This window comes from Petaurus breviceps, unplaced genomic scaffold, assembly GCF_028583685.1.
Source record: "Petaurus breviceps papuanus isolate PSGF00001 unplaced genomic scaffold, PetGlider_PUasm1.0 88421, whole genome shotgun sequence".
NCBI lineage: Eukaryota > Metazoa > Chordata > Mammalia > Diprotodontia > Petauridae > Petaurus > Petaurus breviceps.
Window position 1 is genome coordinate 23,681 of NW_027186921.1, and position 12,711 is coordinate 36,391.

Here is a 12,711-nt window from a genome sequence, read left to right on the forward strand (position 1 = left end):
TTTATCTCTACTGACAGACTCACATTTTGTTCCTTTCTCATTAAAGATGGTTATAGTTTACATCACAGTTATCTCATAATTAAGATATAAAGATAGCTCTGGAAGGAGAGTCATATCTTATAAAAATACCTTTTCTTACAAGCAACTTGACCTTCTGGGAAATCTATAAAAATTTTCTTTAAAATGTAGATATTACATTGTAACAGTATATAAACAACAAACCTCCAATGTGTTACTATTCCTATTCATTTTCATTCAGTTTCTAGCTTTTACTAGTTAAACCAGGGGTTCTTAGCTTTTTGTGTGTGATGGACTCTTTTGACAATCTGGTGAAGAGTAGGGCACCTTTTTTAGCATGCTTTTAAATGCATAAAATAAAACAAATCAGATTACAAAAGACATCCTGAATATTTTGAAGGACATTGATCATACTTTTTTATAAGTTCATCAATCTAATATCCCCACCCTACAAGGGGGGGGGGGTCATGATCTGTGCATCTACTTTCTTGACATTTTAGAGGTAGATGTGAAATAAAGAGTTCACTAGTTTTAACAGCTTTATGCAGATGTCCCTAAATTTAAAGATCATGATACTTGGTGACAAGTTTCATAAAATCAATATCAAATGAAAGTATCCCTATCTGATTTTTTCTTCCCTTAAGTACAATATACTAAAAATATCTTACCACAAAAAGGGGAGAAACAGCAAGGTTCTCCCTGCTGAACTTGAATCTCAAATTGATCTTCCCTGCACTCTGATTGTGGAGCATCAGGACAAGCCAAAATGTCACATTCTACAGAAAAACAAATAAATTTTGTTCCAAAAATAAAGGTACAATAATGCTAAAATAAAGCAAGATGGTTTTATTTATTTTTCTTTGGATTCAAAAAAATAGCAATTTCCCAATTAACAACTTTTATTCATTTCTCTTTATTAAATATCTTTACCAATTCTTTTCCAATATACACTATCAAATTTAAGCAGTAACTGACCAACAAATTATATGCAATATTCTGTACCCACAGTCATCCACCTCTACTAAGGGAAAGGAGATGTGTTTCCTTCTCTTTCTTTCTGAGGCTAATATTGTGATTAGCTATAGCAATATTAGTTTGATGTTAGAATTGTGATGATTAACTAGTTTTACAGACCCTAGTATTAGTAGAAACAGATAAGATTTCTATATGCCTAAAGTAATTTTTAAAAAATAAAATAAAAGGAGCAATTAGGTAGTGCAGTGAATAGAGCACTGGCCCTGGAGTCAGAAGACCTGACTTCAAATTTAAGTGTCTCAAGACACTTAAAACTTACTAGCCAAGTGACCTTGGGTAAGTCACTTAACCGCAATTTCCCTGCCTTCCCCCCTCCAAAAAACAAAAAATAAAAAGTGAAATTGCCCTTAGAAAAATAAACAGATCAGTTTCCTAAGTGTTTCAAAGAATGACAAAAGAATCCACTACTCTGATCAGATGGTGTATTTCACTCACTTAAAGAGATATATAAATATATAAGCCTTAATAGCTTTAATAGTTCAAATAGCTTAAATATATCATAAAATGGTATAATATATGTTTATTTGTATATGTAGCCATATTTCCATGTAGTGTACTTGTGTGTGTATGTATATGAGTATGTGTTTATATGTATAGCTGAATGCACATATACACAAATCTGTTCTTGCATTATTCTGTGTATAGGTATGTACATATTGTGCGTGCATGTGTGTGTATATATAATATTGTATAAATATATTTGTGTATGTATACATGTATTGTGTGTGCATGTGTGTGTTGTATTTATGTGTGCATATGTATATATTGAGGTATTACTTACCACATTGGTATTGTGGGCAGCAGTGAAGTGGCCTGTAGCCAACAAATAATTTTTCAGTACTTTTACAAGTTGGAATATCAGTTTCACATAAAGTCATGTCACAGTCTGAAGAAAAAAAAGAAATGAGGTCCAGATTTTCATGAATGTAAGAGTTTATCATCCCATTCTAACTTGGAGGAATAAACTATTTCTAATATATGCTTACATGCCCCCCCCGCCAAATAAGTAATATGCAAAAAGAAGAGGAAGTATCCCCAAATTTCATAGTTCAGAAAGTGAAGGTCATTCCAGAAAATTTAGATTGTCATCCATTAATGTTCAAATAGAAAACTCCTTCCTGAATTTGTGAATATGGTTGGGATTTTATTTTAAATAAACAAGCTACTGAACAGCTTGCTTTTGGACAGCTGAGCTGGCCTTTAGGATTGGCCCAAAGGTGAGGGCCTGAATTCTAGTGCCACATAAAACATAGGCAAAATAAGGGGCTCGTGAACACCTGCTTTCCCAGAAGGAATGCCCACTTTTCTTGAGAAGTCAAAATCCACCTGCCACATACTTACCACACACTTTCTTTGGACAGCAGGACTGCACATCTGTGATGGTGATGACCACTTCTCCTTCTCTTTCACATGTTGGTGACAACTCTTCACTACAATCAGGCTCCAGAGGAATGATGTTCCCATTTTCCAAACACTGATACAGACAGCATCCTTCCTCTGACCCATTCCAAACCTCTCCAGGAGAGCGGGGTTGGCCCTTACTGTCAGTACATGCTAACAGAAATAAATGGTGTTACAACTGTCCTGATCTGAGTGCTAGAAAAAGCAAAAAAAAAATGATCTACAGGGTTGAATTCTACATTCTAACATAGAACAAGAGGCAATATCATTAGCTCAAGTTCCATACCTAAGATTTCAAAAAGAGGTAAGATATTTTCTAGAAGAAAAGAGTACTGGCTTTGGAGTCAGAAAAACTTGGGTTCATACCCAAACTTTTCTGACTCCAAAGCCAAGACTCTTCTCCCACTGACATTTATTCACAGGGTGATGGAAAAATCACCCTACTTCTCTGAACCTGTTTCCTCATCTTCAAAATGGGGAGAGTAACACATCCAGTGCCTACCTCTCAGCTGTGTCAGATCAGATGAATGCTTTTCATGACTTCAAGAATTATACAGATACCAGCTATTATTTCACCATTTCTGAGCTTAAAGTCTTATCTTTTCCAATATAATAAAACTTTTCCTTTGGTACATGGCCACAAATTTTCTTTTCTGAGAGTTCTGGGATTTTTTTTTCTTTTTTACTATGTATAATTCAAGTCAAATCAAGTCAACAAACATTTATCAAGAGCCTACTATGTGTCAGGCCCTTTGCTAAGTGCTGTATTTGCAAACAAAGGCAAAAATAAAAACAAAAACAAAAAATACCCTAGTCTCCAGGAACTCACAGTATAACAAGGAAGACAGCATGCAAAATACCTATATATGAACCAGATGTAGAAAGGATAGAATGGAGAAAATGCCAGAGGGAAGGCACCAGTATTAAGGGGGTTTGGCTTAGCTCTGGCCTAAAAACCAGGAGGCAAAAATGAGGAGGGGGAGAATTCCAGGGATAAAGAACAGCTGATTAAAATTTACAAAGTCCAGAGATGGAATATCATGTGGAAGGAGGCCAGCATCATTGTATTACAGAGTGTGTATGGGGAAGGGAGGAGGAGAAAGATAGGATGAGGGGTGGATGGAAGACTAGAAACATAAGAAAGAGTCAGGTTATGAAGGTCTTTAAAAGCCAAACATAAAGGTTTATATTTGATCCTAGAGGTGATAAAGAACCTCTGGAGTTTATTAAATTGGGGGAGGGAAGAGGGAGAGACATGGTCAGACTCGCCTTTAGGAAGATATACATGATAGCTGAGTGGGAAGGATAGACTAGAGTGAGAGAAGGCTTGAGTAGGGAGTTCAACCACTAGGTCACAACAGAAGTCCAAGTACGAGATGATGAGAATCTCTACCAGAGTAATAGCAATGTCAGCAGAAAGAAGGGGGAGTACCTGAGAGATGTTGTAAAGGTAGACTCAGCAGAACTTGGCAACTGATTTTATGTGAGAGCTGGGAGAGAACGAGCGGTGCAAGCCTGGATTGTAAGGATGGTAGTAACCTCAATAGTAATAAGGAGGTGAAGATGTAGGAAGAGTTTAGGAGAAAAGATAATGAGTTCAGTTCTACAAATGCTCAGTATGAGACGTATAAAGGATATCCAATAGGCAGTTGGGGTTGGGACTGGCGTGCAGGGGAGAGGCTAGGGCTGGATAAATAATTCTGAGATTCAACTGCATAGAGAAAAAAAATGAATTCATGGGAATAATAAGTCTTTTATGCATTTTAATTTTATAATTTAATTAATTTTTATTTTATTAAGAAATTCAAAGGAAATCACAGCTCTGTTCTTTTCTTTTGTATGAACCTGTGAGAATAATTTAACCTTTTGGGGCTCAGTCTCCTTGTCTGTAAAATGAGGGAGTAGGGGTGTAAGGCTCACTGAATCTAATTCATTCCAGTATCTAATTCATTCTAGAATCATAGACTCATAGATTTAGAGCTATAGATCTTCTAATCTAACCTTTTTACATCACAAATAAGGAAACTAAAATCTGTAAAGGTTATGTGACTTGTCCAAGGTTAAACATGAAATATAAAACCAAGATCTAAAACCAGAGCCTCTAACTCTAAATCTGGTCTTCTTTCCACCCTACCACACTATCTCCCTAAGTCTAGGAAATGGATATTTTCAAAATGACAAATTGCTACAAATAAACAGAACTAGAGAATAAGGAGAAAATGACTTTAATTTTTTAAGGTCATGGTATCTCTTCTATAAAAACAAAAATATTTTAGCGTCAGATGGTTTAGTTAATTGAGAGCTGAGACCTGACTTCAAAGCTAGGTGACTACAGACCTCTGAGAGGTTGAAGGTTCTCATCAGTAAAATGGGATTGATAATAATACCTCTAAGAGTTATTATGATAATCCAAGGAAATAATTCAGCATATCCCAAACTACACTAAGATATTTGGGACACTCCATATATGTGAAGTGCTTGCATAATTAAATGATGATTACAATTAGGAGGTTATGGTATAGTGGAAAGAAATTTGCTTTGGAGTCAGAGGACCTGGAATCAGGTTCTGCTATGCTGCTTTCTACCGAAGTAACCATGAGTAGATCATTTAATCACTCTGGACCTAAGTTTCCTTGTCTTTAAAATAGGCATGCTAATAAATACTAACATCTTCTACCTCCCATGACTTCCATGACAATAAAATAAAACAATGTAGGGAAAGGGCTCTGTTAAACACTATATAAACACAAATCATGTCTATGATGTAGATAGTTTTTCTTTTTTATAGAAATGTTACTGTGGAAAAAACTGTGAACCTTTGACACACTAACAGAAGTAGAGACTCCAAAAGTGAATCAGCCTTCTCATTCCCTGGCGTTGAATGTACATCATCATTACCAGATTTCACTAGCTCTAAAGGGAATATATATCGCCATGCCTCTGGGTTTTGTCTTCTCTTGTGCACACAATTTTTAAAATGTCAAGCTTGTTTCTAATGTGTATTTCATTTCCACCATCCTTCCTCCCTAACTTGTCAGTCAATAGCTATATCCCAGTTGTTCTGTGTAGGATTCATCCCTTTTGACCATCTAATGCTAGAAGAGGTAGTATGGTAAAGTAAGCAGAGTGCTGAACTTAACAGTCAGGGAAATTTGGGTTCAAATTCTACCAACAACACTGTGTGATCTTGCATATGTCATTGAAACTGTTTGGTCATCAGTTTCTTCATCTCTAAAATGAATGAGTTGGATGGAAGTCCTGTAAGGTTCCTTCTAGTTATAAACTGTATGGTTATTATCTATGATAATCTGAAACCTGATTTTATGACAGCCAAAAAAGATGAGAAATTCATAAAATTAATGGCTTAATAATACAATGTTGAGCAGGAAAGTCCTACATTTTGTACTATTTTCATCTGCTGGCATAATGAAGAAAAAGTGGCTTGAGAAGTTGATAAAATAACCTATCTTTAGATGTGAGGCTGTGTGATAGTAATGGCAATTAAAGATTCCCCTGTATTGGCTTGGTTTTCAAATTGATTGTATTAAAACCCAGAGTTTGTTAATCCCACCTGTGGGATGGGCTTGTTGATGTGAAAAGAAAGTCCTGAAGTGGGAGGAGCTGGTGATGTAGATTTGGAGAGACAAGAGAGAGGCGGAAGTTCTTTTTGGAAGCAGCACCTCGTGGAGAGAGAGAGACTAAGAGATTGCTGGTGGCCGCTTTGAATTGCCCTGGACTTTTGAGACCTGCCCCCTGAGCTGCCAAGGACTGAGGAGACATGGCTGTTTTGCTGGTACTTTGTCTGTCTGTTTTGATGTTATTTTGCCAGATTTGTCCACTGGTGAAAGACTGTCCTGTTGAAGAAGTCCTGGAACCTGGCATTTGGTTAAGAAGGCCTGAGACTGTCCTGCAGACAGAGAGTGAATACTGTCCACTGGTGAGGGACAGTACTGTTGTTGCAGGGGTCTGGAGACTGTCCGGCAGACAGAATGAATACTGTCCACTGGTGAAGGACAGTGCTGTTGTTGCAGGGGTCTGGGAGCCTTTCTGTTGGTTCAGAAGCCCTGAAGAAGGATTTTCTTGTTGTATGTTTACAGAAATCCTGGGAGAGGGCTTTGCTAATGTGTTCAGGGGTTCTAGGACTGTTCTACAGACAGAGGATAAATTCATGAAGGGACTGGCAATGTATCTTATGGCCTTGCTAAGCCTTGTCTCCCCAGGAACTAAGATTGCTGAGAACTTGCCTCGTGTCAAGATGAAGAAAAGACCTCCATTTGGGTATTAAGTGCTGTGTTTAAACTTGATGTAACTCTGGGGTAGATTCAATTGTGATCCTAGGGGTGGGGAACTTTTGACCTTATTGTGCTCTGTGATTGACAAATGAAGGTACTTTACCTATGTTTGGAAAATAATCTCCATTTGAGAAGAGGGGTTTTGTGGTGGACCAAAAGAAGGTATAGCCTAGGGGTGGAGTAGTATTTAGAACCGGGACTTTGTAATTGATTGAATGATTGGAAGATCCTGGGGTGGGGTAGTCCTTGGAGATTATTTAATCACACTTAGTAAATGCTGTATTTTGAATGATGTCATGTTTTGATCTTCTCTGTTCTTGGTTTGTCACTGAATAAAATAGAGAGCACCTATGCTGGTATTTTGAACCTGGGAAGTTGCCTTTGCTTGGTATTACATTACAGGCTGAGAAGAAAATGTCTCACCTTTGAAGCTTATTAAGCTTCTACCTCATTTAAAGTTATATCAAATAATTTTTTTTCCTGCCCCCACCTTCATTCTTTTTTTCCTCACTTTTATCTCCATTGGCTCCAAGTCTATTCCTATAAGTGTTCTAAGGAAAGAAAAGTTAATGTAATTAGTTTTTACAAATCAAATGCTTGCAAAATCTCTTTGCACTGCTACTCACCACATCTTTCCTCTTGAATACACAGAATGGAGTCTGGCCTATGAAGAACAGTTCCATTTGTGCACACACAGTCTTCTCTCAAATGTTGGCAAGATGACTCTTCTTCAAAGAACCATTTGTTCTGACATGTTTTGGCTGTACAAGATTGAGCACAAGGCCGATATTCCATCCCTTCAGGACAACTCAAAGCTGTAAGTAAGATAAAAGGGTTTGAGGGTGATGCAATTCAATTCAATAGAAAAAAATTTATTAAGCATTCACTTAACCATTTTTCCCACATGAAATGACACTAGAACCCTTAGTAAAATTTGGCGATTTTCAGTCAGTGATAAATAACTGTTGTGAAGTCAAAAACAAATCATAAGTTCTTTAAAAAAAAATCAGCAAGTTGCATATCTAAAGCCCTTTTGTATGTGGTAGGGACACCAGTTTCAACCACGCATTCCACAGACCATGTGCAGCCTACAACACCCCTGAGTGCAGTCTGAACAAGATTAAAATGTAATTGGGAAATATTTAATGAAATAAGTAATAAAATATAGTTAACATTACATTTTAAATTACATTTTAAAATTAAGTGAATGTGGAATATCCCCATATGGATTGATGGCCACTAATCCATTTGAGTTTGACATCTTTTCTATAGTGGTAGAGACCTCTCCTTATAGCCAGCATGATCAGCATCCTAATCTCTCCTATGATACATAATGACTGTATGACCCAGAGAGAGTCACTGAAACTGTGAGCCTCAGTTTCTTCAAATTCTTCACTAAAGATAATTATAGCACATTCCTCACAAGATTGTCGTGAGGTTCAAATGTGATCACACATACTTGCTACTATTATTGTTATTACTATCACAGTCATTATTAACTGGTATTCCTTTACTGAAGACTGTCTTCAGTGTTTTATCATGGCATAGAGCTGGCCCTGCATGGGCTGTTGAAGAATATGTCAGTGGAGCACAAATTCTGACAGGTCTAGCCAACTGAGAAATGTTTAGCTAAGTTTAGGGAGAATTAACACCAAACTGACATAAAATTATATCTTTTTTTAGTCACAGTAATTTCTGAATGTCATCTTCTAAGTCATGAAGGACCTGCAATCTGCATCAGTGGAGAGAGTATCCACATTAAGAAAATTACAAGTATTTGAAGTACTGGAGTTGAAACATATGTATTCTCTGGTATTAAAAGAAGTTTCACAAAGAAATCAATCACCAAATAGGTACTGATCATCAATTTTCAGTACTAAGCTAAGTCATGTGACAGCTGAAAAAGAAATAGAAGTTGTTCTTAGATATGCATATTTCAGCTTGATCTAGTTTTGTCTAAATGAAATTTGAATAACAGGCACCTAAATACAGTTTCAGTATAATTTGCATCTGGCATGAAATAAAGGCTGCAGAACTCTGCTAAATATGGTCAGGAGTAGGAATACTTGAAATATGCTATGGGATTACATACTTTTTTTTAGCCAGGAGAGAGAGAGAAGATCATTGCAAACACAGTTAAGGTTAAACCTTCCATTTCAAAAGAAAAAAAAATAACTGGGACTGCATAAGGCACTGCTACCATGTTTTAGAGTTTTTGCTCATTAGCAGTGAGCTGACAAAGGAAGAATTTTTAAAAAGTTGTTTTAGGTTTTTATGCTAAAAGATGGGATGTTATTTTAGAAGTAGAAGGCATCACTCATTTTAGAAAACCATTTCTATGGGCCTACTATGTGTTCAGAAAATTACTGTATGTCCTGAATACTTACAACAATAATCTGGTGATCTCCACTGAATGCAGATATCATATTTGTTGCACAAAGCTACATATGCAGACAATACATCACATTCATACTTCCAAAAATATGTATGGTTGATCCACATCTTCTCACAAAACTCCTCTGGCAAAACCTAAAGATGGAAGGTTGGAGGCAGTGGGAGAAGAGAGATGCTTTAGTTGATATTAGGTAGTACTCTAATTGCCCTGGGGTTGCTTTGAGTTGCATACTTGTATTGCAAGTAAAAATGCATTATTGATCCTCTTAATACAGGTGTTCTAAACCTGGAGTCCGTGAACTTATTTTTTCTGAATAACTTAATATCTGTATTTCACTATAACAGGTTTCTTCTGTATTGTATGCAAAAATATTATTCTGAGAAATAGCCCATAGATTTTTACCAGACTGCCAAAGGGATCCATGCCAAAAAAAAAAAATCTAAGGACCTCCCCACCACCACTGGAGCCTCACAGACTCAAACAGATGATCAGATAATTGAAAATATTAAGTTGTCTTTGGTCTTTGGTTTGTGGTAATAGAAAACATACTGGGTAAGATATCTATTGCCTAGGTCACTGCACATAAATTCATCATCATGCTAGGAAAGAAACAATTTAAAAAAGTGGATCTACAGATACAACTTTGTGATACTGCCCCTTTTCTAATTCTGTCTTCTCTCCAGACACTCAGATTGTGATCATCTGTGTAGCTCCTGAAATATGCTTTAATTATACATGGTATCACTAATTAAATTTTGATATGAAATATTCTTCAAAATGACTTTAATATCAAGCTATGTAAATAAATTATATAACTTGGTCAGTCTGAGCATAATTATGTTTTTATCCTTTTTAGCATCTATGGAGTACCTCATTTAATCTAGAAAAACATTAAAACTGGATTAGCTTTACTCTTTTTAACCCACCTTCTACTTTTCTTCTCTTTTCTCTCATGATATTCCCATCACTCTTCATCTATCCAAAACTTGTTATTCCTCCTTCAAGGTCCATATTTTTCTTTAACTTAGATTTGACCTTACTTTCTGTATTCTTTCATTTGATTTCTAGATTGAAAATTAATTTGTAATTTCTCTTTAGACCTGCTATTAATTTTAAGATGGAATATGCTATTCGGAGCATATGTAATTCATATAAACTCAATAAGTTAGAAATATAGAAAATTTAGTGTACTAAGCATGTGACAAAGTTGTAGGGAGTGGACAAGGGGGAGATTAAACATTAACCCTATCCAAAATTCCAAAGTGCAATGGATACATCATCTTATTGAAAAGTTTGTATTTCAGTAGGGCAAATTGCAGTTTATTCACATCTTTTCATGCTGGGTTACTCTTATTTCCCATAAGTCTACCCATAAACCCATCATGTAAGGTGAAGTGATGGAGACCAAGAAGGTCTAGGACTGTTAACACTTTATAAACACTTTTTTTTTGCTTTTTGAAGGGCAGTTGGGGTTGACTTGCCCAAGATCATACAGCTAGTTTTGTGTCTCAGCTCACATTTGAACTCAGGTCCTCCTGACTCCAGGGCCAGTGCTCTATTCACTGTGCCACTAGCCGCCCCCACTTTATAGACACTTCTGCAGGACACAAGCTGCCCAAGCTTATTCTGGATTTTGTTCTGGATTTTTATTTCAATTTTGGTCTTAAGCTGTTATTTCATTGGTGTATGTAACTCCAAGAGGCAATCCCATCTATCAAAATAGATCGGTAACACTGCAACTTAATTTCCTGTAGAACTTCCTGAGAAAGTTGCCTGGAGACCTGAGAGTTTAAGTAACCTCACCAGTCATACATCTAGTGTGTGTCAGAGGCAGGCTCAGAAGCCAGGTCTCCCTGAGACCATCCCCTTATCTATGATACCATACTGCTTCATGTTCTAAATTCCTTAAGAAAATTATTAAATTCTTAATTAACTCAATTTTTAGATTAGGCTATCAAAGTAGATTGTGCAGCTAGGTGATGCAGTGGATAGAGTGCCAAGCCTAGAGTCGGGAAAACTCATCTTCCTGAATTCAAACCCAACCTCAGATACTTACCAGCTATGTGACCCTGAGCAAGTCACTTAACCCTTTCTGCCTGAGTTTATTCATCTGTAAAATGAACTGGAGCAGGAATTGACAAACCATTACAGTAACTTTGCCAAGAAAACACCATAAAGGGTCACAGAGTCAGACACAACTGAAAAACAACTATTAAAGGAGATTAGAGATTCTTATTTCTTTTTAAGTATTATGACCTAGCAGAAGTAGAGGTTGCCTTGAAGCCAGAAGGATATACAATCAATTCTTGCCTCTGACACATACTGATTTTGTGAAGATAGCAAGTCCCTTCCACTTTCAGTGCTCTACACAAGTCTCTAAGACTGTAATTTTCAGAGAAGGTACTGATCTACATTGGTAGAGGGATATTTCCTGGGAGTTCTCAATACTAATGAATCCATTTCCTTTATACCACAATATCTGTTTATTTTTGTATATGTGTTATGAAGCCTTTTGGCTAACTGGTGAAACCTATGGACTCCTTAAATTTATTTTCTTCATAACTGAAAGAAATTCTAAATTTCAGTAAAGTGTTAATGAAATTAAAGGTCTAATCTTTCCTATCTAAGCTCATAGGTCCCTTGAAATCTATCCCCAGATCTCTGCTCTTAACCTCAGGTTAAGAACCTCTGCTTTATACACAGAATAGTTTAGATGCTGTCCTGACTAAAACAAAGAGATGAACACAAAAATTTCCCTACTGCAGTCCTAGCAGTCTATAATGCACACTAAAATGAACTGGATGTCTTCTGTCATAATCTCTTCCTTCACCCCTGTTTTACAGTAAGAAGTGGCCTTTCTCCTTGTCAGTGTAAGCCCTTCTATATGTGCAAGTGATCCCATTTCTTCCTGTCTTCTGCAATAGATTTTGCCCTCTATCACTCTTCTTTCTCTACTATTCAATATCTCTCTTTACTTATTCCCTAAATATATACTCATATATTCCCCATCTTCAAAAACAACCTCACTTGATCCATTCATCCTGCTATCTTCCCACTTCTCTCCTCCCATTTGTGACTAAACTTGAGAAGGCCCCCATTTCCTATCCTCTTGCTCTCTTCTGAACTCTGACCTCAAAACTCATCATTTAATTGAAACTGCTCTCTTCAAAATTACCCATGATCTCTTAATTGTCAAATCTAATGGCCTTTTCTCAGTCCTCATCCTTCTTGACCTCCCAGCAGCCTTTGACATTGTTGTTGATCACCCTTTTATCCTTGATTCTCTCTTCTCTCTATTTTTGTGGTTCCTTCCCACCTATCTGATGACTCTTTCTTTCTCTGTTCTCTTTGGTGAATCTTCATCTAAATCTCAAGGAGTAACAGTGGGTATCACCCAAGTATCTCCTGGGCCCTCTTTTCTTCTCTCTCTGGACTATTTCACTTGCAAGAAATAATCCCCCTCCTTGTTTTTGCCTCCTCGTTTCTGCCTCCTCACTTTCCCAGCTTCTTTCAAGTTTCAGCTAAAGTTTTACCTTATACAAGAAACCCTTGTCTCCCGCATTAACTGTG